Here is a 25,631-nt window from a genome sequence, read left to right as displayed (position 1 = left end):
TATTAGGTTTTTTTTGAAGTCAAGGCCCTAATTTAGCTGTGGACACATTTCTTTCCATCTAAAATTATTACTAAAACTGTTAAGGGAAGTTCCTATTTCTTTATAAATAATTTGTTCCATATTATTTGGGCTTTGTGATTATTTTTGTGTGAGGGTTTCTTCTCCGTCAGAGGGTTTATTACCATGCCTTTATTTATTTGTTTTATGCTCGACACTGGTCCAGAACTGTAGGTTTATATATATATATATATATCATATCTATATATATATATATATATATATATATATATATATATATATATTTAAAACAATATGTGTGTTGTGTGTGTGTTGTCTCATAGTTTCATTATAAATGATGGTTAAATTTGGTTGCTTTGATAAGAAACATGCATCTTATTTTAAAGAAAATATGGCTAAGGCCTATAGGTTCTGAACTTTTTCTAGAATTTTTTCTCTTTGTTAATTAATAAAATAACATTATGTTTCTTTTTTTTCCTTTTAAAATTTATCCTGTAGCTTTTAACGTTTTCAACATGAAGTTCTATCCTTACTCAGTTATACTCTTTCCTTATTTTTAAGGTGTATATGTATATTGTTTCTCTTTTAGGGGATTTATGGATAAGTTAAATCAATTGTTTCTATCATTTAGTTACTATAGATTTAATTTAATGATAATATAGGTTAGAAACCTAGTGGACCCCTATAATGGGGGACCACTCTTGGTCTTTTGAGCCCTATCTTCCTCTATCCATGACTGTCTATGCTTAGGCCTACGAACAAGCTACTGTTTTCAGCATACCTGCACAACTAACTTGGGCATACTCACAAACTTTCTTGCTTTAGTATTATAACATATGCATAAATTATTAAACATTCTATTTTATTACTTTTAGCAACACACATTCTAATACCAACAAGCTTTGTATCCATATTTTTATCTATGTATAAGAATTGTTCTTACCACCCGACACTATCTTTACTTAAGAAACTATTTTAGTTTTTGTTCTATTATATTCATGTTGTCCACTTGGCACTATCTTTACTTAAGAAACTATTTTATTTTGTGTTCTATTATATTCATGTTGTCCCCACTGAGAGGGTTCCAAGGGAATTTATAGGTGACTTCTTGCTACTGTCTACAACAAATAGGATTTTTAACCTGTGCCTAAGAACCTCCACTTACTTATAATAGACACATGTAACCACATATACATCTAAATATAATTATAAATATATATTTTCTCATTTAACAACTAACAATACACTTTTCATCTATCCTTCTACTATTTCTTAACCATTTAATTTCACAACAACAATATATTCTATCTTCTGCTAAAACAAATTGAATCAAATTCTTAGTATTCAAAAAATAAATTAACATTCATATACTTGTCTAAATTCTTCCATAAAATAGGTTAAAGGCTTTGACATCCAAACTAATTAGAAGAAACTCAAAAAGTCATCCAAACTTTTAAAGAAAATCTACATAATGCAAGAAATCGTATGAAGCAACAAGCTGATTGAAATAGAATGGAGAGGGAATTTGAAATTATAGAATGGGTATTTGTTAAAATTAAACCTTACAAGATATTATCCTTAAAACATAAGAGAGAAAACAAATTAGCACCAAAGTTTTATGGACCATATCACATAGACAAAAAGATCAACCAAGTAGCATATAGTTTAAGCCTTCTTGATAAAAGTAGTGTTCACAAAGTTTCCCATGTACCCTACTTTAAAAAAGCACATGGTGAACATAAATCAAAGCAAACAAACTTCCGAGTTTAGATGAAGAAGGAAAGTTTATTCTAGAACTAGAAGGTATCATCTCCATCAATACGCTGGAGTAATCAAAGAATACCTGATCAAGTGGAAAGACTTACCATAAGAAAAAGCTTCTTAGGAATCAAAAGCATTTTGTTAGAAACATCAGTCATTAAGTATGGACTAGTTAAATTAGTTTCATATTACTCTTTTTTTATATCCTTCTTTTTGACTAAAAAATAAATTATAAAAAAATATATAATACAAAAAAAGTGATATATCAAATATTTTTTTCTTGGAGATTATTTCATCTTAGCCTTAATCCCATGTTATCCTAGAAAGAAATATTGAAAAAACATATATTTTAATATTTTAATAAAAGAAAACTATGTACAATTTTAAAAAGACCAATGAAGAAAAAGAGAAAGAAACCTAGAGTGAAAACTTTCGTTGAACTTCGTTGTTGCCCCGGTTTCTACGTCTGCCTTCATCCCGTATTTGCAATATGGCGAGCTCATCCATTACTACCATCTAACAACCAAAAAACCTCTTAACAAATGATGATACTAACCATTAAAGCTCTTTGTAGAGTGTAACATGTAAGATTAACTCTTACATGAGAACTTCATCTTTTATCTCAACTTTTTATATATGAAATTAATAATAATAATAATTCTTATCTCAATTTTTTATATATCACAAATAATAAAATTTCATTTTATTTAATTTTAATTAGAGTTAATATACCAGCAGAAATGAGAATCTAAAATTTTAGTTATTTAAAATACATTTTTAATATATAAATAAATTTTACACCATTAAAAATCTAAACGTTTAGATTATATGTTCCGAATTGGATCCATAAAGAATTGTCAAAGAACCATGATTGTATCAGGTTGGGACAAACTTCTAAGAATTCAAAACAGTGATTAAAAACACCCTGAACTAGTGACAATGGCAGCCAACGTGGAACAACGAGGACCTCGGTCAAAGCGCGCTGACCGAGGCCCATGGAGACTGCGTGGGAGGTCAAAGTAGCCCCTGGGAGGCCCGCATTAGGAAATGGAGGTGATTTTTGATGCGCATCACTGGGCGAAAAGGGCTAAAATGGAAAAATCCTTGAGCACTTGGTCACGTGGGGAGCTGGAGAACCGTGGGTGAAAGGGCGAAAAGCGCTAAAAGGACAAAGACGGGACCCACGCTCTGGAAACCGGCGGTATTGATCATGGTGCCCTCAAATGGTAAGCAGTTTTGGATGGAAGCGGAGCAATCCCACTCAACGATTGACACGTGGAAAGCGGAGGTGAGAGAAAACTGTTGTTGATCGTATGCTAATGGTCGAGAAAGTCAACCACCCAAAACATGCATATGGCATTGGATCTAGGGGACCCAAATCCGATGGTTGAGATTGTGTCCGATGGGGAAGTGGAATCGATGAAGGAATGAGCCGCGATGGAGGGAGACTTCATCCACAATGTAACCCAAGAAATGAATTGATGAAGCAAGTTGGCGCGAGTTACAGGAGGACATGTGGCCACTCCCTACGAGTTGATGATGACGCTGAACTAGGAACTCCAAATGCAGCTGCAGAAGGTGATTTGACAGAGGCGGAAGAAGAACCGAACAGGAATGGGAATGAATGGCTTCAAAGACATGAATAGAAAAGAAGACAGTTACCAAGTCAGATAGAGAGAATCTCGAGAGGGGGACGAGAGACAGAGAGACCAGAATCCCGAGAGGAGGATGAAACACATAGAGAAGAAGACAGTGAAGCAAAAGCAGAAGAAGACAGAGGACCGAGCTGACTAAAGGAAGCATCGAGCATCTAAGAGATTGAGAGATTCAGGCCATCCAAGAGAGGATCTGTCTAGACTAAGCACCACATTAGGTTCTCTCCATTGTAGATGACAAGGTCATAGGGCTGGTAGGCAAACAGAGTTTGTGAACTCCAGTGTCTTGGGGAATCTAAGAATCACCCTGCCAAGCAAATCTGCTTCAGGTGACTCATATTGGGCTCCTGGATTGTAATTCTCTACTTAAGACACAATAAAACAAGGCCACCACTGAAAGCTACACCAGAGATGTAGCCCTGGAGGATAGGATGAACTCCTTATTATTTTCTTGTGTTCTTGTATTGGCTTATTGTATTTCTCTATTGTCTTTCCATTTAATGTTATGTGTATTGGAATCTGATTGATCCATTTCTTAAATAACATAGACACACACACGAGAACATGGGTCTATAATACCTTTATTCAATAGATTTTTAACTGAGGTCACTCATAGGGTGATTATCAGATCAAGTGGTATTAGAGCTCTAGGCTATAAGGTTAGACAAGCTTGTGTTGGTTAGCTGTGAATGCTCACTAGATCAGAGCTCAAATTAGGAGAAGGAGAGTTGGTGGAAACTAATTTTGAAATTGGGAGAGTCTATCCTTGGAAGACAATGTCAGGGGAAGGTTCTGTGGGGCCAAACCCTCAATTCATAGAAAGTTTCCTAGCTATAATGTCTATGGTATAAGAAATGTATAGGGACTTTAGAAAGCATAAGGTTGAAGACTCCTCAGGTTCTAAACAAGATAAAGAAGAAGACGAGTCTCAATTCCATGACCACTCCAAAGGAAGAGGGAAAGAGGAAAGCTTTCTCACACCTCCTAATAGCCCTGTGCATAATAAGAAAGCATCTTTGATCAAGCTAGATGTTAAATTTGATTTGCCTATATATGATGGAGATCTAAATGCTGAAAATTTGGACAATTGGATTAGACAAATTGATGTGTATTGCAGGGTACAGAACATAGACTCAGACAAGAGTAAGATTTAGCTGGAAAGATTACACCTAGGAGGCACTGCCTTGGTTTGGTGGGAAGGCAGAACCCAAGCTAATATGAAAAGACATGGTAAGGCTATCTCTTTCTGGAGTGAATTTGTTGCTGCAATCAAAAAGCAGTTCTATCTATTGGCCTACTTGCAACAAGCCATGATGAGTTGGCAAACTCTTCGATAGTTGAAAGGGAAAAGTGTGCCAGGGTATACTGAAGAATTCAGAAAGAGAGCATTGATGTTGGGTATCTCACTAGACTCACCAGAGACTCTTTTGAAGTACATTGGTGGTCTACACAACTACATGAGGTATACCATCCTCATGTTTAATCCCACCAGTATAGATGGGGTATCTGTACAAGCTACTCATTTAGAAGCTATAGGAAAGAATGGAAATCGAAAAGTTGGGGGAGCATCCCAACCCACTATAAGCAAGAGCAAGGAGAAAAGAAAGCAGAAGTGGAAAGCAAGGAAGGCTAACACTGCACAAAAAAGCAAAGCTTCATGCACTCACTGTAAAAAGGATGGGCATGATGATGAGCATTATTGGATTCTGCATCTAGAGCTGAGACCTAAGAAGTCTGAGGGCAAGAAGAAGAAGATGAAACAACTATAGCAACCACATGTATAAAAGGTAAGAATTCTGAAGCATCTACTAGTAATTATGCTCAATCTATTATTGATGAAGAAAATGAGAGAAAAAGACATGAGCTTTTCCATATTCGAGTTATTTCCAAAAATCAAAAGATTGATACTTTGTTTGGTAGTGGCTCACAAGTAAATCTATTTTCTAGAGAAATTTTAAAGAAATTGGGATTAGCAACTACACCTCACAAGAAGCCATACCCATTAAGATGGTTGAATGATAAATCACAACTACAAGTGACTAGACAATGCAAACTCAAGTTTTCTTTTGGGTCAGCATTTGTAGATAAGGTTGAGTTAGACATAATTCCTTTGGATATATGTGGAATTGTTTTAGGAAGCCCTTACTTGTATGATAGAAAGGCTATTTTCTATAGAGCTGAGAACAAGTATCTGCTTGTTAAAGATGGAATCAAATACTTTGAAAGAGCTCATAAGCTCAAGAATAATTATACTCTCATAAACTCGGGGCAAATGAAAAGAATGATAAATTCATGCAAACAATTCTTACTGATGGTTGTAAAGAAAAATAAACTTGATAAAACCAGTGTATTTGAGGGTTGTAATGATGAACAACAAGCTGATATAGAAAAGGTTGTTTCAGAGTATGATGTCTTGTTTCGAGAACCTAAAGGTCTGCCACCCAAAAAGGGAATAGCACATGATATTATTTTGCAGCAAGATGTTCCATTGCCTAACATTGGAATGTACAGGTTGTCTGCTTTAGAGAATGCTGAAATTAAGAAGCAAGTGCAGGGGTTGCTTGAGAAAGGCTTCATCAGGCCTAGCACATCACCATGTGGGTCACCAATCGTTTTGGTGAGAAAGAAATATGGCTCGTGGAGAATGTGCATTGATTACCAAGCACTAAATAAGATAACAATCAAAAATCATTATCCCCTTCCTCGCATAGATGATCTTTTAGATCAATTGAAAGAAGTTGTTTATTTCACCAAGTTGGATTTGCATAGTGGATAGCATTAGGTCAAAGTTGAGCAAGATGCATGGAAGACTGCTTTCAAAACAAAGTAGGGATTGTGTGAATGGCTGGTTATGCCTTTGGCTTAACTAATGCTCCTGCTACTTTCATGAGATTAATGAATTATGTACTCAAAATTTTCTTCATGACTTTGTTATTGTGTACTTGGATGACATTCTGATTTTTAGTAAAATGTGGGAGGAACATTTAAAGCATGTTAAGCAGACATTAGATTTTTTGAAAAGAGAAAAAATTTATGTTAAACTCTCAAAATTTGAATTTGGCAAAACATCTCTAAAATACTTGGGTCATATAGTAGGGGGAGGTGAATTGAAAATAGATCCCTCTAAAGTGGCAGTCATTGTGAACTGGCCTAAACCCAGGTCTGCTACAGAAGTGAGAAGCTTCTTAGGAGCAGCACAATATTGGAGGAAGTTCATTTCTAACTTTTCCTCAATTGCAACTCCCTTACATGCTTTAACAGGATTGAATAAGGTGTTTCAGTGGGGAGGAAAACATCAGAAAGCCTTCGACACCTTGAAAGAAAAGATTAGTACAACACTTGTACTAACATTGCCAGATCTGCAAAGACCATTTGAGATCCAAACTAATGCCAGTGACTATGCCATGGGGAGCAGTGTTGACACAACACGATAAACCCATATGTTATCATTCCGAGACCTTTAATCCTGCAGTAGTTAACTATCCTACACATGATAAAGAATTGTATGCATTAGTTTAGAGTTTGAAAAAGTGGAAACATTACGTAATGGGAAAAGAGATAGTAATACATACTAATCATCAACCACTTCAATATCTACACTCCCAAACTAAGTTACAGTAATCAAGACATTACAGATGGATGGGTTTTCTACAACAGTTTTAGTTAGTCATCAAATATAAAAGGGCATACAGAACAAGGTTGCATACATGTTATCTAGACCCATTATAAATGCATCTACCATACTTAAGCATAATTCTGTACTACATGAAAGCTACATTGAACAATATGCTCACGATATGGACTTTAAAGATGTATATGCAACTTTGAGTCAACGAAAAAGAGTAGAAGAATTGGACTATCACATGAAGGACCGACTCTTATATCATTGTGGGAAACTCTGCATTCTACAAACTGAGAGAGTAAAGATAATTAGGGAAGCACACACTTCTCTGATAACAGTTCACTTTGGGGTAAGTAAAACAGTTGCACAACTGCAAAGATTTTGTTATTGGTCGAAAATGAATGAGAGAGTTTCTAGATATGTAAGAGGGTATGATATGTGTGCTAAAAGCAAGCCCATCAACAGAAAACTAGGCTTGTACACTCCATTGCCAGTTCCTTCTCACCCTTGGGAAAGTGTTTCCACAGATTTTGTTGGAGGACTGCCTAAATCTAGGAAAGGTCATGATTATCTATATGTTATTGTGGATAGGTTCAACAAAATGTGTATTTTGATACCTTGTAATAAATAGATTATAGCTGAATAGACTGCAAAATTACTCTTTGATCATGTATGGGTTCATTTTGGATTACCCACTTCCATTGTATTTGATCGAGACACCCGATTTGTGGGGAAGTTTTGGTCCATTCTGTGGGAACTGATGGAAACCAAATTGAAGAAAAGCACATCTTTTCATCCACAAACTAATGGCCAGATAGAAGTAGTTAACAGGACAGTGATCCAGTTACTGAGAGGTAATTGCAGAAAAAATCCTAAGCTTTGGGATGAACACTTGTGTTATGTGCAGCATGCTTACAATAGAGAAAAGAATTCTTCTACACAGAGATCTCCTTTTGAGACCTGTTTTGGTTTCACACCAAGGTCTCGTTTGGATTTTGTCTTTGGTAAATATACCATGGTTGATGGGCACAATGATGTGGATAAGGCAACTAGGTTCATTGACCAGACCTAGGGGATCCACTAGGCAGTACAGGAACAGCCGGAAAAGAGCCAAGCCAAGTACAAGGCTAGGCATGATAAGCATCGGATGGAGCATAGTTTTCAAGTTGGCGACCAAGTCTGGCTGTATATCAGTAAGGAAAGAATGGAAGGTAAAGGTAAAAAGGTAAAGCCTATCAGGTATGGACCCTTTAGGATACTTGAGAAGATTGATGAAAATGCTTTTCGCCTTGATCTACCAACTTACATTCCCATCTACTCAGTCGTAAATGCAGATTGCTTAAGATTGTTTGAACCTTCAATGATTGAGGACCCTGAAAAGCAGAGTCAATTTTCTTCTATCGATGACCTGCTACCTGAATATCTTAATGAATTGTAGGAAGACATAGTGCTAGACAGGAAGGTGAGGACGACGCGCATGGGAGATGTGGTGTACCTTAGGATTGGGCTCAAAGGTTCAAAGTCGAGCAGTGCAAAGTGGATTGAGATTGGGCAAGTGAGAAAACAATACCCTCACTTAGTCAATGCTTGAAAACCAACTTTTGGTGGTCCAAAAACTTTTTCAGTGGGAAGGCCATGATCTGAATTGGATCCATAAAGAATTGTCAAAGAACCATGACTGTATCAGGTTGAGACAAACATCTAAGAATTAAAAACAATGATCAAAAACACCCCGAACGAGTGGCAATGGCAGCCAGCGTGGAACGACGAGGACCTCGGTCAAAGCATGCTGACCGAGGCCCATGGAGACTGCGCGGGAGGTCAAAGTAGCCCCTGGGAGGCTCGTATCAGGAAATGGAGGTGATTTTCGATGCACGCTGGGTGAAAAGGATTGAAATGGAAAAAGTCTCGAGCACTCGGTCGTGTGGGGAGCCGGAGAAGCACGGGCAAAAGGGCGAAAAGTGCTAAAAGGACAAAGGCGAGACCCATTCTCTAGAAACCGACAGTATTGATCGGGGTGCCCTCAAATGGTAAGCAGTTTTGGATGGAAGTGGAGTGATCCCACTCAACGATTAATGCGTGGCAAGTAGAGGTGAGAGAAAACCACCATTGATCGCGTGCTAATGGTCGAGCAAGTCAACCGCGCAAAACGTGCGTATGGCGTTGGATTTGGGGGACCCAGATTAGATGGTTGAGATTGTACCCAATGGGGGAAGCAGAATCGATGAAGGAATGAGCCATGATTTAGAAGGATTTGAAGTCTGTTTTGACCACCACAATGGAGGAAGACTTCATCCACGATGTAACCGAAGAAACGAACTGACGAAGTAGGCTCGCACGAGTTATAGGAGGACATGTGGCCACTCCCTGCAAGCTGATGATGATGCCAAGCCAGGGAACTCCAAGCGCAGCTGCAGAAGGTGATTCAACAGAGGCGGAAGAGGAACCAAATAGGCATGGGAACGAATGGATTCAAAGCCATGAACAAAGAAGAAGACAGTTACCGAGTCAGTCAGAGAGAATCCTAAGAGGAGGACGAGCGATAGAGAGACCAGAATCCTGAGAGGAGGATAGAACACACAGAGAAGAAGATAGTGAAGCAAAAGCAGAAGAAGACAGAGGGCCAAGCTGACCAAAGACAACATCGAGCATCTGAGAGCTTAAGAGATTCAAGGCATCCCAGAGAGGATCTGTCCAGACTGAGCACCACATTGGGCTCTCTCCATTGTAGAGGAGAAGGTCACAGAGCTAGTAGGCAAACAGAGTCTGTGCACTCCAGTGGCTTGGGGAATTCAAGAACCACCCTGCCAAGCAAATCTGCTTCAAGTGACTCATATTGAGCTCCTGCATTGTAATTCTGTGCTTAAGACACAATAAAACAAAGCCACCAATGAAAGTTGGACCGAAGATGTAGCCCTGGAGGATAGGGTGAACTCCTTATTAATTTCTTCTGTTCTTGTATTTTCTTACTATATTTCTCTGTTGTCTTTCCATTTAATGGTCTGTGTATTGGCAATCTGATTGATCCATTGCTTAAATAACATGGACACACACACCAGCACATGGGTCGTAATACCTTTATTCAATAAATCTTTAACTGAGGTCGCTCATAGGATGACTATCAGAAAATTATACATATTTCATAGTTCAAAATTGTGATTCTAATCAATTATATATAAATGAATTAAGATATTTGAAAAATTCCATAGATTATTTTTATGAACTTCCCTAATGCCAAACTAAATAACTTTATAAAAATAATGTTTGTATCAATATTGTGAAAGGCAAGTGATTTTTTATTAGAAAATTTTAAGGATGGAAAGTTATCTAGACCTTGTAGAATTTTAATAGTTCTTGATATGTAAAATGTAAAATATTTGGCAATGTTTTTGTTAAAATATTCAAATTTCTAATGATTTTATATAGTTTCGATAAAATTTGGCATTTTTTAAAATAAAATAATTTGGGCTAATGTTTTTTTTTGAAAAATGAAAAATTGGCAATATTTTTTTGAAAAAACATGGAAAATTAAGCCACTTGCATTATTACCCCAACATTTTTCTTAATCATTAAATAATATAATTATTTTTCTTTGAATGAAAATGACATATTTCTATTGTCACAAGGTAAAAGGTTGTATTTTAAGTTCCCCTAAAAATGTTATTTCCACAACTCATATATTTCTTCAAATATTTTTGAACTCTCGTAAGTTTTTTCCAATACACAATCATTAAAAAAAACTAGATGTATGTATGTATTATGATATGAAGATAAACACACAAAATTATTATTTGTACCAATATTTTGAATAATAATTTTTTCACTTTTTAATTTAACAATATTTATAGATATGAAGTTATTACAACAATATTTATTAAGGCATTATAGCTTATCATGTCATTAGTAGGAATTTGAAACTAGCTGAAAAAGATAACAACCATTCTACCAACCCAGAAATAACTCCAATCAGCTATCAATATCTATATTTAATTTTTAATATTGTTTTTTAAATCAATCTATAATAGCAACTATAAAACAAAATTAATCCCATTCCCAAAACCTAATAACAAATAATTAATATCTTATACTTTATCTATAAAGCATGTCCTAAAGTTCAAATCCCACTCTTTAAAAAAACAACATAATCCATGTGATAATTACATGGATAACAATATTTAGAATTCCTAATTACTCCAATTTTTTCAATAATCAATAACAAAATACTTACATTTCTACTTATTCAATTTTCCATTATTTCCCAGGGATATATTAGAAAAACTGTATGAAGAGTTCTCAGCAATCCTTAGAGAGCCCTAATTACTCCTCCAAAGCTTCCCAAAGGTATAAAGAGCCCCGTCGAAGATGCGGCTTTCGGTTAGCACCTTTCCCAATTTAATATCAGTTATCTGTCATAGCTCAAGCTCAAATTCAATCAATTAAGCACATTTAATTTGTCATCACATAGTCGAGATAGTGGTTCCTTCTTTCATACATGCATTGTAAAATAAAAAAACAAAAAATCAACTGATGCAAATTACCCACTCATTCTGCTTACAACTGCAGCTAACATATTTACAATGACTTTGATTGTAGATATCTGTTTCTTTGCCATTTTCATGGGATTGAAATGTAAAATAATGTACAAAATTAATGCCAATTTTTGTCATTAGTATTATTTTAATTAATAAATAAAATATATTTAAAAAAATAAAATTTGTGATTTTTATTATTTAAATTATATTTTAATACATAAATGAATTTAAGGTTCGAAAATCCAAATACAAACTCTTCCAATGAAACAAAGCTAGTCAACCGAGACTTCTGCTCTGTAACCCTGAGTTTAAGTCCATTGCAGATTCTCCAAATATTCGGGAATCAGACCATGTCCATCCGATCCCAAATATTCAGGAATCTGCAATTGACTTCGACTTAAAAATGCCCGCTCTGTACAGCCAATCCTAAGAAGAAGCAGATCCTTAAAATCTTATATTCTGTGAATTGTCAAAATTCACAGAATACTATTTCGATAGACTAAGCTATCTACTTCTCCCAGCATTACACAATTTCCTTTTACTTCGGAGTTTTGCAACATACACTTCTGCGCATTCCCCACACTGCAACCCCATCCGATCTGAAATATGCAGAGGGATCCGCCGAAAGGAGTGCAATGCCATTTCTGGTGTGGCGTTCACTCCCTCGATGGCTGATATGTGCATATGAAAGATTATTTGGGAGTCTGAGTATGACGAGATAATACAGGTCTATTGGCGTTTATTTTTCTGTTCATGATGATATTTTTTTTTAGGACTCTCTTTGAACGTTCTAGAGTACTATCCTGCACAAAGTCAAGAGCACTGCATCAACTATTCGTACGAAATATTGTCAGGAAATGCTAGATTGCTTAAGACCGCGATCATTCAAATGGATGATAGAATGTTCAAGTGTTGCGGTGAATGGTGCAGACAGAACCATAACATAGAAGATGCTATAACAAAAACAACTCATTCAATTGGTATGCCTATTTTGATGAGCAGAGATTTCAAATAGAAATACTGTAAGGACTCTAGACACCACATATCTCCACAATGGTATGATATTGTCCACTTTGGGTCTAAGCCCTCATGGATTTGCTTTTGGACTTACCCCAAAAGGCCTCATACCAATGGAGATATTTGTCCATCCTTATATACCCATGATCCTCCCCACCTCTAGTCAATGTGGGACTTTGGTCGTATACCCAACAATCCTCCCCTCGAACAAAGGACCATCGAGCCTCCCCTCAAATGATTATCCATCCATCCACTCTCTACCAACCAGGATTCTCCGCTCCAATGCGTTGGAAGCACACGCCTTACATGGAGCACCACCTGCCTCGAGAGCTCAACTCCTCTTCACCGTGTTGGGACCAGGACACGTCCATGAAGAATCCGGAGCACACAGCCTGTCTAACCGAGCTCATCCATGGATCCCATCGTGATATTACCGGGGCCCACCACCTTCGTTCAATATTCCGAGGATTCATCCACAACCGAGCTCATCCACGGATCCCATCGTGATATTACCGGGGCCCACCACCTTCGTTCAATATTCCGAGGATTCATCCACTTGGCTAACTTCGGGGCATGGCTCTGATACCACTTGTAAGGACTCTGGACACCACATATCTCCACAATGGTATGATATTGTCCACTTTGGGCCTAAGCCCTCATGAATTTGCTTTTGGACTTACCCCAAAAGGCCTCATACCAATGGAGATATTTGTCCATCCTTATATACCCATGATCCTCCCCACCTCTAGTCAATGTGGGACTTTGGTCGTATACCCAACAAATACAACTGTAAAGGGCTGGGAAAAATCTTTACGAAAGTTAATGGGGCCAAAACACGTGAATTGACAGACAGTCCACTTATTAAGCTTCCAAAAATGAACGAAGTAACAATTGTTCGACTCCACCTATTAAGCTTTGAGCAAATAACAGAGGAAAAAAGAGGATATTTTTTACATTTTTTTCTGATATAAAAGATAAGATATCGTTTTGGTTAAAAATAAGATAAATACACGGTACTTGAAGTTGAAAGAACTATTTGTCTCCACTTTCCATTCCACTAAAGAACTATGGATTCTTCCTTGGATGAACGTCACTGTGGCCATATCTATTTCGCTAGTCACCAGCAAACACTCCAGCAATCCAAGAGTGAGCCACCAGTAAAAAGCCTCCACGCACCGGCTAAATTAGTATTCCTATGTTGAATCCAATAAAAAAATCTACCAAAACAGACTGCCTTAACCTAATATTAATAAAACGGACTGGCTTAACCTATTATTATTATAAATATGATCACATGCTCATACTGAGGACTGGATCTATTGGCGAATACCCATACTGAATTCGCCAAAGCTCTCAATGCATCTGCGTTTGCTATTACCCTAGCCATAAACTATTACCCTACTCAAATCAAATCCTCTCCCAAAAACATAAAAATATTGGAAAGAAGAATCAAATAACTTAGAAGAGAAATCGAAGTTATGGATTCATTTCCTAGTTGTGAGATAACTCATAACTATATTCATTTGTTACGGGCTTTTAGGAAGGGGTAAGAATGCACTATTGTCATTTGTCGTAATCCGCGCGCTTGTTAATCCATGCAATCGAAATCGACACTCGCGTGGAAGTGGAAATGAACTACAACTGATTGGAACGACCACAGTCGTGCTAGAATCATAACAGGTTGCAAATAAAATTAAAAAATAATATTACAGTGTAATGGGCAAAATAACAATCCTAAGTGAAATAACATTGGCCGATCACTTTATACGAGGAAGAATATTCTAATAAAAATTAATCTTCTCTATTCATTTATAAAAAAATAAAATTCACCACTTCCGCACGTTGAAATAGGTACCTCTATAGGCATAAAAATCTTTCTAACATTCTATTATGATAAATATTGTTGCAATGTGGTAATCCATCTCTATAGGCATAAAAATCTTTCTAACATTCTATTATGATAAATATTGTTGCAATGTGGTAATCCATTTAACCATTATTGTTACAATGTTATATTATATTGTAATTGACTCCATTTCGTATTGTGACATTTTAAAATTAGGTTTTAATATTGAGATTTATGATATTCAGGGCTTTAATATTAGGGATTGATATTGGGTTTATAATTTATAATAGTGAGGTGCATAGGGTATATAATAGACGGTGATGGGGTACTGTTAAGTCCCTCTGTGATGTGAAGGTCATTGATTCGAAATTCCATGGGAAAAAATCCAACCATGTTAAGGGTTCGTGTGGCCTAGGCCAAGTGTGATCCCCAGGTGATTTTGACTGCTTATATGCCCATGGGTCCCAGTTTCTCAATCCATAGGTCAAGCTTGAAGTAATTTATGGAGAACTCAAACAACTTGACAAAACTTCTTTTTTTTTTTTTTTTTTTTTTTATAATAGTGAGGTTTGATATTATAGTTTATAATATTAATCTTAGGGTTTATTATATTGGGTTTTATAATGTTAGGGTTTTATATTAGGATTTAATACTATGATGTTGGAATGGTACAAAAATGTATCCAATGTCGCATTGTGACAAACATTGTATCAACTCAACAATCATTGCTTATAATCCTATTAAATATATTTTAAATCAATCTAAAATTTATTATATTAGATACAACCACATTAATAATGTTAGGTACCACATTATAGTATTATAGGATTATAATGTTAGGTACCACATTTATAATATTTTGAATTTATAGGATTATAATATTAGGCACCACATTTATAATATTTTAGATTTATTTTAGAAAGGGATTAATACTTTTATGGTTAAACCTAATCTTAGGTACCAAATTATAGCCTTAAACAATAAGGTTACCACATTACGTTTAAGGCTATTAGGGTTTAAGGGTACCACATTTTTAGGTATCACATTATAGCCTTTTTAAACTCTATTTTAACTTAATTTAAAATTTATTTTAATAATCTGAAATTGTTAATGATTACTAAATGTGGTATATCATAATAATAAAGTTTGTGTAATGGAAAAACATAATAAATTACATGAATAATTAAATTTCGCAATACTTCAAATGTTGGCTTTGTCAAGCTATGCTCATATAGGTCAAATTATTTACCTAGGAAAAGTATATAGCAATACCTAGAGCAATTTCAAGCATGTGGGTAGCACATGAAATAATATTTGACATGGTAGTCCCTTAAGGTCCATTATGGGGTCTTCACTTGTGAACCTATGACATGGAACACAAAATCATGGGATGTTAATGAATACGCCTAATTTCACTAGATATAAATAAATACTTTCCAATATATTTTTGTTGGATACCCTCTCTCAATACATATTTCAAATTAAAAAAACCCACATTTTTATTAGATACCCCTTGTACACCCCCCAATACTTGTAAACCTTCTTATACCTCACATTCTCCCCCTTAATCCATCACCCCCCACACAAATATTTACAATATATTGACTTTAGTTTCAACGATTTTAAAACTCTTTATGAATAAACCATTTTAAAAAATTCAATCTGTTGATAATCATGAATATTGATTTCGTAGTAGGAATATGTTACTTCTATTCATGATAACATTTCATTTGAGCCACCAAAATTTATGTTAACATTGTATCTGAGTTTCCCCTTCAACATTTGCTAGTACAAGTGATTAAGGGGAAGGAAAGTGAATGTGTGGGTGATGTATTGATGGAACTATCATGACCTTAATTTTATAAGATGATTAGGAGAACTGCAAAATTCATTGTTGAAGATTACAACCACTTCTAAAGAAATAAAATAACTTTGAGTAGATTAGTGTAACCATTGCTATAACAAGCCCTTGGAATAATAAATCACCACACTATTTTTCAATACATCGTTTAATAGAGAATTACCATGCTATAACTATTAGATATTAACTCAAGCAGGAAACATGTCTAATGACACAAGTTGATACTTATAAAGGTATATGTCTTGATATTATGTGAAAATGAAAAAATAAGTATATTAAAGGTAAGGAAAAACATATATAATGGAAATATATCAACTTTAATATAAGGGTGCTCGCATGAAGATAATGGTCTCAAAAGTAGCAATGGGGTCATCATGAATACCTTCTTACAAGAACATGTATTCATGTATTCCTAGGCATCTAGTCTTGACAAGCTTAGAACTGCCAACCAAGAGGCTAGCTAGGATGCTATGTCAATATGGCTAAAAAAAGCGTGCACATTCCTAAGAATTCACACCCATTCCTAGGCATCTAGAATTGACAAACCACAAATGGCCAACCAAGTTACCAACTAAGTTGCTAGGTCAACATGGATCACAACTAGGTTGCAGGCTGCTAGGCTATTAGAGTGTGTGCACATTCCTATGAATGTGTGCACGCTCTTTGGAATGCAAACACATTCCTAGTGCGATGGGTTTTTATGAACCCGTGTGACACATTTTTAAGGGATATTGGGAAATTTTTTTCATGCTTAGTATACCCATATGAACCAAATAAATGACATACATCTTCTTTGCATTACAAGTAAGCATTCTAATGGAATTAAAAAAAAATATATCTTGAAAAATTGATTTAAAATTGAGATAAAAAACTTAACTGATACCTTAAACACAATCACCCAATATTGAATGGTAGGAGAGTTGGTTACCATGGAACCTATTAAGAACCCAAAACTACCATCAACAAACCACAACTTAGAATAACCAAATCCAAACTAAGAACAAATGAATCCCAATCATGAAATTTGAAGGAACTCATACATGATATTCAAAACACCAAAGATTCCTCAAGATTGCTTCTCGCAAGTTCATTGAATTCAATCATACCATCCATTTCCATTGACCAGGGCCAATTAACCAATATTTTTTATTATAGGGGTAGGATTTATGAACACTATATAATCAATCTCAATAAATACCTTCATATTACTTAAAAACATTTCTTTTCATTATTCATTGACCCAAGGAACAACCAACATTTACTAGTTAACAAAAAACACATTTGTATGGACTGGTGCACCTACCAACCATTCCAATACCATTATATGGATAGGTGGTTCATGGTATTTAATAAACATCCCTATAATAATAGGTTCGTACCACTATATTTCTTAAGGAAGTTATGGTAGTGTTTAGGCTAGGACTCTATGTCAACTATTTTGACATGGGGAATTCCACGGGATGGGTCATGGGTTCACACAAAGTAGATAAAATGTTAGGTGAAACTTAGCACTAGGTCCTCATCCACCTGGATGAAGGTCTAATCCCCTACAAAAAATCCTCTAGTAATGGATAACATTATTAAAACCTAGATGAGAGTAACCACATCGACCCACACCCTAGTGCATCATGGCACTTTAGTAGCATCATTGTGCCAAGGTCCAGTGATAGGTGATGTTGTAGGAGGGGTTAGACCATTAGAATCTATAACATGATTTGATTAGGAAAAGCCACATGGAGGCTCATGTGAGTCTCATAGGTGTAAAATCTATGGAAAAACTTTCTATGGGATGATGAATTTCGATTGGACAGTAGGGTTCTATGGAAGAGGTTATTATCTTGATCATCTTTACATTTTTTCATTTTGTATGTATGTGTGTGTGTGTATATATATATATATATATATATATATATATATATATATATATATATATATATATATATAGTTTATTATGTGTTTATTTATATATCTAATTATATGTTGTTTGTAGTTGTTATGCCCCGATGACACACCCCCACCATGACATATGCATCAATGCTAGTTTCTGCCACTAACACTGCAAATGATGTTGCTTATTCATTTGTTGTACCACATAATGAGGTATGGTGAATTAAAATGATTCCTCACAAAACTTTTTAGATGCTTTTAGTCCATATTATAGATAATTTTATTTTGGTATAATTGAAGTGTTCATTTAATGTTTTACCAGATTACGATGACACTAGGCTAGGAGACATGCCCACCTGAGACGAACATATTATCCCCTTCCTGGGTATCATGTGTCAACTTAAATTTTATTTAAATGTTTATTTAATTGTGTTATTTTGTTTAACTAATTAGAATATTATAAATGTGTATGCAGGTTGTATTGTTTTCCCATTTTTTCACTATGTCACCTACATATTGTTCACCACCATCCACCATTCCTCTATTAGTTCTCCATCAATATTGTCACATTTCCCTAATTTTTGGTATCTAGCTTACCTCCACTAGGGAAATTCCATCATTTCTACAAACCATGGGTGTTGATTTTCACCCACCTCCACCACATTTTCCATCCCATCCACCCATAGATGGTGCATCCATAGACCATCGAGCCGCCCCTCCACCCCTTGTTTTTACTACCATTGTTCCATACCTAGTGGTTTCTCTAGATAGCCTCCATGTAATCCCCCAACCATCATTCTATGATGGAATTTAAGTGGATGCAACAATATATGTTGCCTCTAAGTAGGTTTTGCAACCAATTACTCTACTTGATAGTGAATCTCCATAATTTCATGAGACATTCATAGTGATATCATTCATTGATGGATTTTTTTAATCATGAATTGAATTGATTATAAGAATTTTTTGTTTAAATTACATGTTTTGACTCTTGTAACTATTGTAGGGTGATACATCTGAGAGTTTGGGGTCATGCAGGAGGGTAACACCTCATGACTGATTATATCATCTAGGGTGAGTTTTGAAGGATTTGATTATAAACCATTAATTTGTATATGTGATAATTTATTGTGGAAGAAAATATTAGGATATTTTTTTTCTTTGTGTGGTGACTTGAGAGATTAAATCATGCCCCAAAAGGAAAACATTTGATCCCCTTCTTCTAGTAATAGGAGAAATATTGTCTTCAAGAATGCAAATGATGTTGTTGAGGGTGGAAGTGGTCTATGAGTTATCAATGAGACCCATTTTGTATATATATCACCGTTCTCCATACTTTCATGTTTTGGCATGAGATGTCATTTTTATATGAGAGCCATTTTTTGTATAAGTCACCATATGCCATACTTCCATGTTTAGGCATGAGGTGTCTTTTTGTATATTTGGCAACCTATGCCATCATGTTAAAAATGTACATTTGAGACAATTTTAAATGTGTGTGTGTTTCATGGCACATGTTATATGAATTGAAGTGATGGTTTATTTAATGTTGTAGTGTTATATTTCTAGGTTGAATTTGCACTTTTGTGGTTCATCCAGGGGATCAATAAAGTGATCAAAATTAAAAGTGATTAAAAGTGCTCAAAACATATACAAATAAGTAGATCTCAATGACTTGAATCCAATGCAACTTAAATCACTCAAAACCGACATCGCATGCTCCCGATATTGTGTTCTGATCATTTTTCCAAATAGGTAAAGACATTTGTAGGTTAGATGCAGGACTGTTGACTAGGCAGTTCATACACTGACTGGACAGGGTGAATGGGTAGGTTAACTATGTTTCTTGGGCCAATGGCAGGCTTCCAAGTGGCCTAACCGCATTGGTCGAATTTACTGTGTTTTTGATTGGTCATATTTGTGGTTTGTTGGTGCAATGGATGGGAGCCACATGGGCCAATGGTGCGCAGCCACATGGCCTCCCAATGGGTAGAAAAAATTTGTTATGGCTGAATGGGCCTTCGGGTGAGTCGAACACGAGCCTAGTGGGGTGGTAGCACAATGCATTACCGCTAGGGCATAGGGTGTTACTTGATATACATATCGCACATTGTTTATTGAAATCGTTCACAGTTTGATGTTGGGGGACGAGACCCGAGCTAAGCCCTCACCCCCATTCACCTTATTGCCATGGGACTGTAGGTAGCAGGAATCGAGGTCTTGGGCTTAGTCTCGGCCCAAGGTTCCCACACTGATAATTATTAACCACCAAACCAACGCCAACAGATGATGGTGGAAGCATGGGGACCAACCCATGGTCACGACATCCACCATATGACCAGTGGAACATGGCATAGAGAGCTAGTAGTCGGACACAAAAAATTTAGGATAACCCTAGGTTATATGGTGCTCCATGGAACCGTTTCCAAAGAGTCAAGGGGCTATGCTAACATGGATGGGTAGTTAGCTTCAGCCACTGGACACATGGCCCTCTGTGGCCTAGGTTTTCCGCAATGGCCTTATTGGGCATTTAAACGAGGTAACGAATTCCACCTAATTCAATGTGAATCTTACTGGCGCTAGGCAAAATTTTCGTTTGGAAGTTTCAGAAAAGGCGTAATTTGTAGGATGAGTAGGAGATCAATCTTGTTTGTAGATCAGTTAGCACGGAACACTTCTAGAGAGCATAACTTCTTCATTTTTTGACAAAATTGAGTCCAACAAGAGCCCAACTAGGGGTTTTTGACTATTTTGAAACCATTGGAGACATAAATTTTACATTCTAAGCACTGTAAATCGATGTAAATATAAATTTGAGTACTTAATGAAAGAGGCCCAACATTGGGAGCTAGACCAAGAGATGTAGCCCAGGAGAGGGGTGAACTCCTTTATCATTTTTGCTGTCATGTGTTTCTGATATGGTATTTTGTCTTTATGTTGTTAACTAAGTTTTAAAAGCATTATTTTATGTGTTTTGCAAAGTGATCCATTTCCTAAAATACATAAAATTTTATTGGCAAAATTTTCCATCACCTTAAAGTTTGCATTACAAATCAGTTTGGTATCAGAGCTCAAGGTTATTTTGAAGGTTTGATTTTGTTTGAAAGTGTTTTCTTATTCTTACAAAGTCAAAGCTCAAAAGAAGAGAAGGAGAACTTGTGTAGCCAAGGTCTCAAATTGTTTCAAGGAGAACACTCATAACTCAAGCTTCACTAGTCATGGCACATGAAGAAAGTCCTGAAGGGATGTCTGAAGATGAAAGAACTTTAAGAAAATATTTCTTTGAAATGTTTGAAATGGTAAAAGTTCTTTATGAGGAGAGGAACTCAAGGTTGCGAGGAGAGAGCTCAAAACCTCCAAAAGGAGATGGAGGAAAAGAAGACAAAACTCGAAACAAAATGGAGGAAATGGTGACAAGCCACCACCTTCACCTCCATCCTCATCCTCATCCTCGTCTTCATCCTCATATTTTACTTCTTCTACCCTTTCACAAACACCTCCACATTCTCCAAAGAGACATGGTAAAACTCCTTTTTTAAAGATAGACATAAAGTTTGAATTGCCTATGTATGATGCAGAGGTAGATGCTGAGAAATTAGATAATTGGATTCCTGAGATTGAAGTGTATTGCAGGATACAAAGAATCAAGGATGATGAGACAAAAATTTAGCTTGTTTCTCTTAGGTTGGAAAGTGCAACACTTATTTGGTGGGAGGCCAAAAATCAAGAGGAAATGAAGAAGCATGGTAAGGTTTTATCCTCTTGGAATGATTTTGTTGTTACAATAAGAAGATAATTTTATCCATTGCATACATGCTAAATGCTACGATGGATTGGAAAAACTTTAGGCAAGCTAAGGGTCAAAATGTGCAAAGTTATACTCAAGAATTTAGAAAAAGAGCTTTGATTTTGGGTATAGATTTGTCCTCTCAAGATACTCTAATGAAATACATTGGAGGTTTGCATAGTTACTTGATACACACAATTATCATGTTTAACCCTAAAAAACTAGATGAAGTTTGTGTACAGGAAACTCATTTAGAAGCAAGAGGGAAAAATGTTTCTAAAGAAACTAGTGAGAATTCATCTAAGTCTGGAGACAAAGGAAAAGGGAAGTTCAAAGGAAAGGATAAATATAATGCTTCAATCAATAAAGAGGGAGAAAAACTCACATGTAAACAATCTTCTAAAGAAGGCCATGATGAATATCACTATTAGAAACTTCATCATGAGATGAGACCCAAAATGTTTAATAACAAGGAGAAAGAAAAGATTGCTGCAACTACACAACAAGATCTAGGATCTGATTCTAGAGATGAAACAAAAATCATTTCCATGGGATTGAAAGGTAGGGATTCTATTGCAAGTACTAAATCTTCTAGCAATCCCATTAAAACTCAAAATGAAAGATAAATAATAGAGCTCTTCCATATTAGAGTCATCATAGAACATAACAAAGCAGATACTTTGTTTGATAGTGGATCACAAGAAAACCTTATTTTAGAAGACATTGTTAAGAAACTAAATTTGGAAACCATTCCTCATCCTAAACCTTATCCTTTGGGTTTGTTATGTAACAATGCCAAATTGCAAGTGAGAAGAAAATGTACACTTAAATTACCCATCACTACAAATTTTATTGATGAGGTAGAACTTGACATATGCGGGATTGTTTTGGGAAGCCCATACTTATATGACAGGAAAGCCATATTTCATCTCCATGATAATAAGTATCATATGTTTAAAAATGGGATTGAGTATATTGTTAGAGCACATCGCAAGAAGTTAAATTTGTCTCGTGTTAATGTTGGACAAATGAAGAGGTTTGTAAATTATAGTCATAACTCTACATTGTTGATGATTAAATATTAAGATGTTGATGAATCTAAAGCCTTCCAAGAATGTGATGCAACATTAAAATCAAATTTAGTTGAAGTTGTTAACACATGTGATAATATGTTTAAGGAATCTGACATGTTTCATCCTAAAAGAGAAAAACAACATGAAGTTAAATTGCAACAGGATTGTCCTAATCCACTGGTCATCAAGACAAAGGGAACATTAGTTCTAATACATCTTCTTGTGGATCTCCTAATGTTTTAGATTTGAGGAAGGATGGTGCATGGCGATGGCGATCACATTTGGTGAAGAGTTAAGCCAAATACAAGGCTAGACATGATAAGCATGGTGTTGACCATAGTTTTCAGGTTGGAGATGAAGTAAGGATTTGCATCAACAAAGAGAAGCTTCAAGGTGAAAAGAACATGAAATTGGGTAAGCCTCCTTTGATTGAAGACCCAGAAGAGAATGTTTAGATTCTTTCAATAGAAGTTTTCCCTCCTGAATATCTTGAAGAATTGCAGCAAGATACTATCCTTAACTGAAAAACAAGAACTTCAAGATGAGGGAACGTGAAGCACTTTCATACGGGGCTCAAAGGTAAAAAACCAAGAAAAGCTAAATGGATTGAAAAGGGAAGAGTAAGGGAACTGTACCCTCATCTATTTGTTGACTGAAAATTGTCTTTTGGAGGTCCAAAAGCTTCCAGTTGGGAGGAGTGATCGAGGGGATTGGTAAAGTGCTAAAAATTCAAAGTGTTCAAAATTGCTCAAAACCAATACCAAAGCATAGATCTCAAAGACATGAATCCAACACAACTTGAATCACTCAAAACTGATATCATATGCTCCCAATATCATGTTCTGATTTTTTCCCAAATAGGTAACAAAATTTGCAAGTTGGATGCAGGACTGTTGACTGGGAAGTCCGTACACTAACTCGATAGGGTGACTGGGTAGGTTGATTTTGTTTCTTGGGCCAATGGTAGGCTGCCAAGTGGCATCACTGTATTGGTAAAATTTTTTGTGTTTTTTATTTGTCAGATTTGTGGTCTATTGGCCCAATGAATGGGAGTTGTGTGGGCCAATGGTGGGCAGCCATGTGGCCTCCCAATGGGTGGAAAATTTTTGTTATGGTTGAACAGGCCTCCGGGTGAGTCAAACACAAGACCATTGGGGTGGAAGCACAATGCCTTACCACTAAGGCGTAGGGTGTTACTTGATATACATATGGCACATTGTTTGCAGTTTGATGTGGGGGGACAGTGACGGGGCTAAGTCTTGACTGCCAGCCACCTTACCACCATGAAACCAAAGACAACAAGAGCCGAGGGTTCGGGCTTAGTCTCAGCCTAGGGTTCTGACACCCACAATTATTAACCACCGGACCAATGCCAACAGATAGGGGCAGAAGCATGGGGACCAACTCAAGGTCGTGACATCCACCATATGACCAGTGGAAGACAACACAGAGATCTTGTAGTCGAGCGTGGAGAATATGGGATAAGATTAGGTTATATGATGCTCCATGGATCCATTGCTGAAGAGTGAGGGGGCTATGCCGATGGGGGTGAGTGGTTTTCCCTAGCCACCGGGTGCATGGGCCCATGTGGCCCAAGTTTTCTGCCATAGGCCTTATTGAGAAATTCAATGAGGCAACAAATTACACCCAATTCAACGCGAATCTCTTCAGCACCGAGAAAAATTGTCACTTAGCGGTTTTAGAAAAGGCGCAATTCATAGGATGGATAATAGATCAATCCAATTTGTAGATCAATTAGGAGGGAAATCTTCTAGATAGCATAACTTCTTCTGTTTTTGGCGAAATTGAGCACAACAAGAGCCCAGCTAGGGGTTTTTGACTTTTCTGAAAATATTGGAGACATAATTTTTACATTCTAAGCACTTTAAATCCATGTAAACACAAATTTGAGTACTTAATGAAAGAGGCCCAACATTGGAAGCTGGACCAGAAGATGTAGCATAGGAGAGGGGTGAAATCCTTTATCATTTTTGTTGTCATGTTTTGATGATATGGTATTTTGTCTCTGTTTTATGTTGTTAACTAAGTTTTAAAACAATTATTTTATGTGTTTCTCAAAGTGATCCATTCCGTAAAAGAAATAAAATTTTACTTGCAAATTTTTCCATCACCTTAAAGTTTGCCTTACAGATCAGTGGTGATGATGTAATATTCACCTATGGTGAAGTGAACACTCTAACTTGTTGCATTGTTGAATGTACTTAGATTAAATTTTTAAAGACATGTTAATTATGCATATTCTTAGTGATAAATATAGTTGATAATCATGCAAAATTAACAAGGTCATCACGTTAAATTTTAAAATATATATTAACACAACTTGTCATTGATAATGTAATAATATTTTGTTAACCCTCCTACCTCAACACTTCCTCATCTTAAATCTATTTCTTTGTCTCTTATGTTCACCCATACTTCAACCTAGCGATTCTTCAATTCAATATTTAAATATACTAAATATACCAAGTAATATATTACATGTTACCACACTTCATTTATACAATGTCTCCCTATAAAAAATTTTCTTTAAAGAGAAATAAATTCCCTCTCA

The sequence above is a fragment of the Pinus tabuliformis genome, chromosome 7, assembly GCF_031772625.1.
Source record: "Pinus tabuliformis cultivar Carrire ecotype Pingquan chromosome 7, CPIR1, whole genome shotgun sequence".
Classification (NCBI taxonomy): Eukaryota; Viridiplantae; Streptophyta; class Pinopsida; order Pinales; family Pinaceae; genus Pinus; species Pinus tabuliformis.
This window is presented reverse-complemented; position numbering follows the sequence as displayed.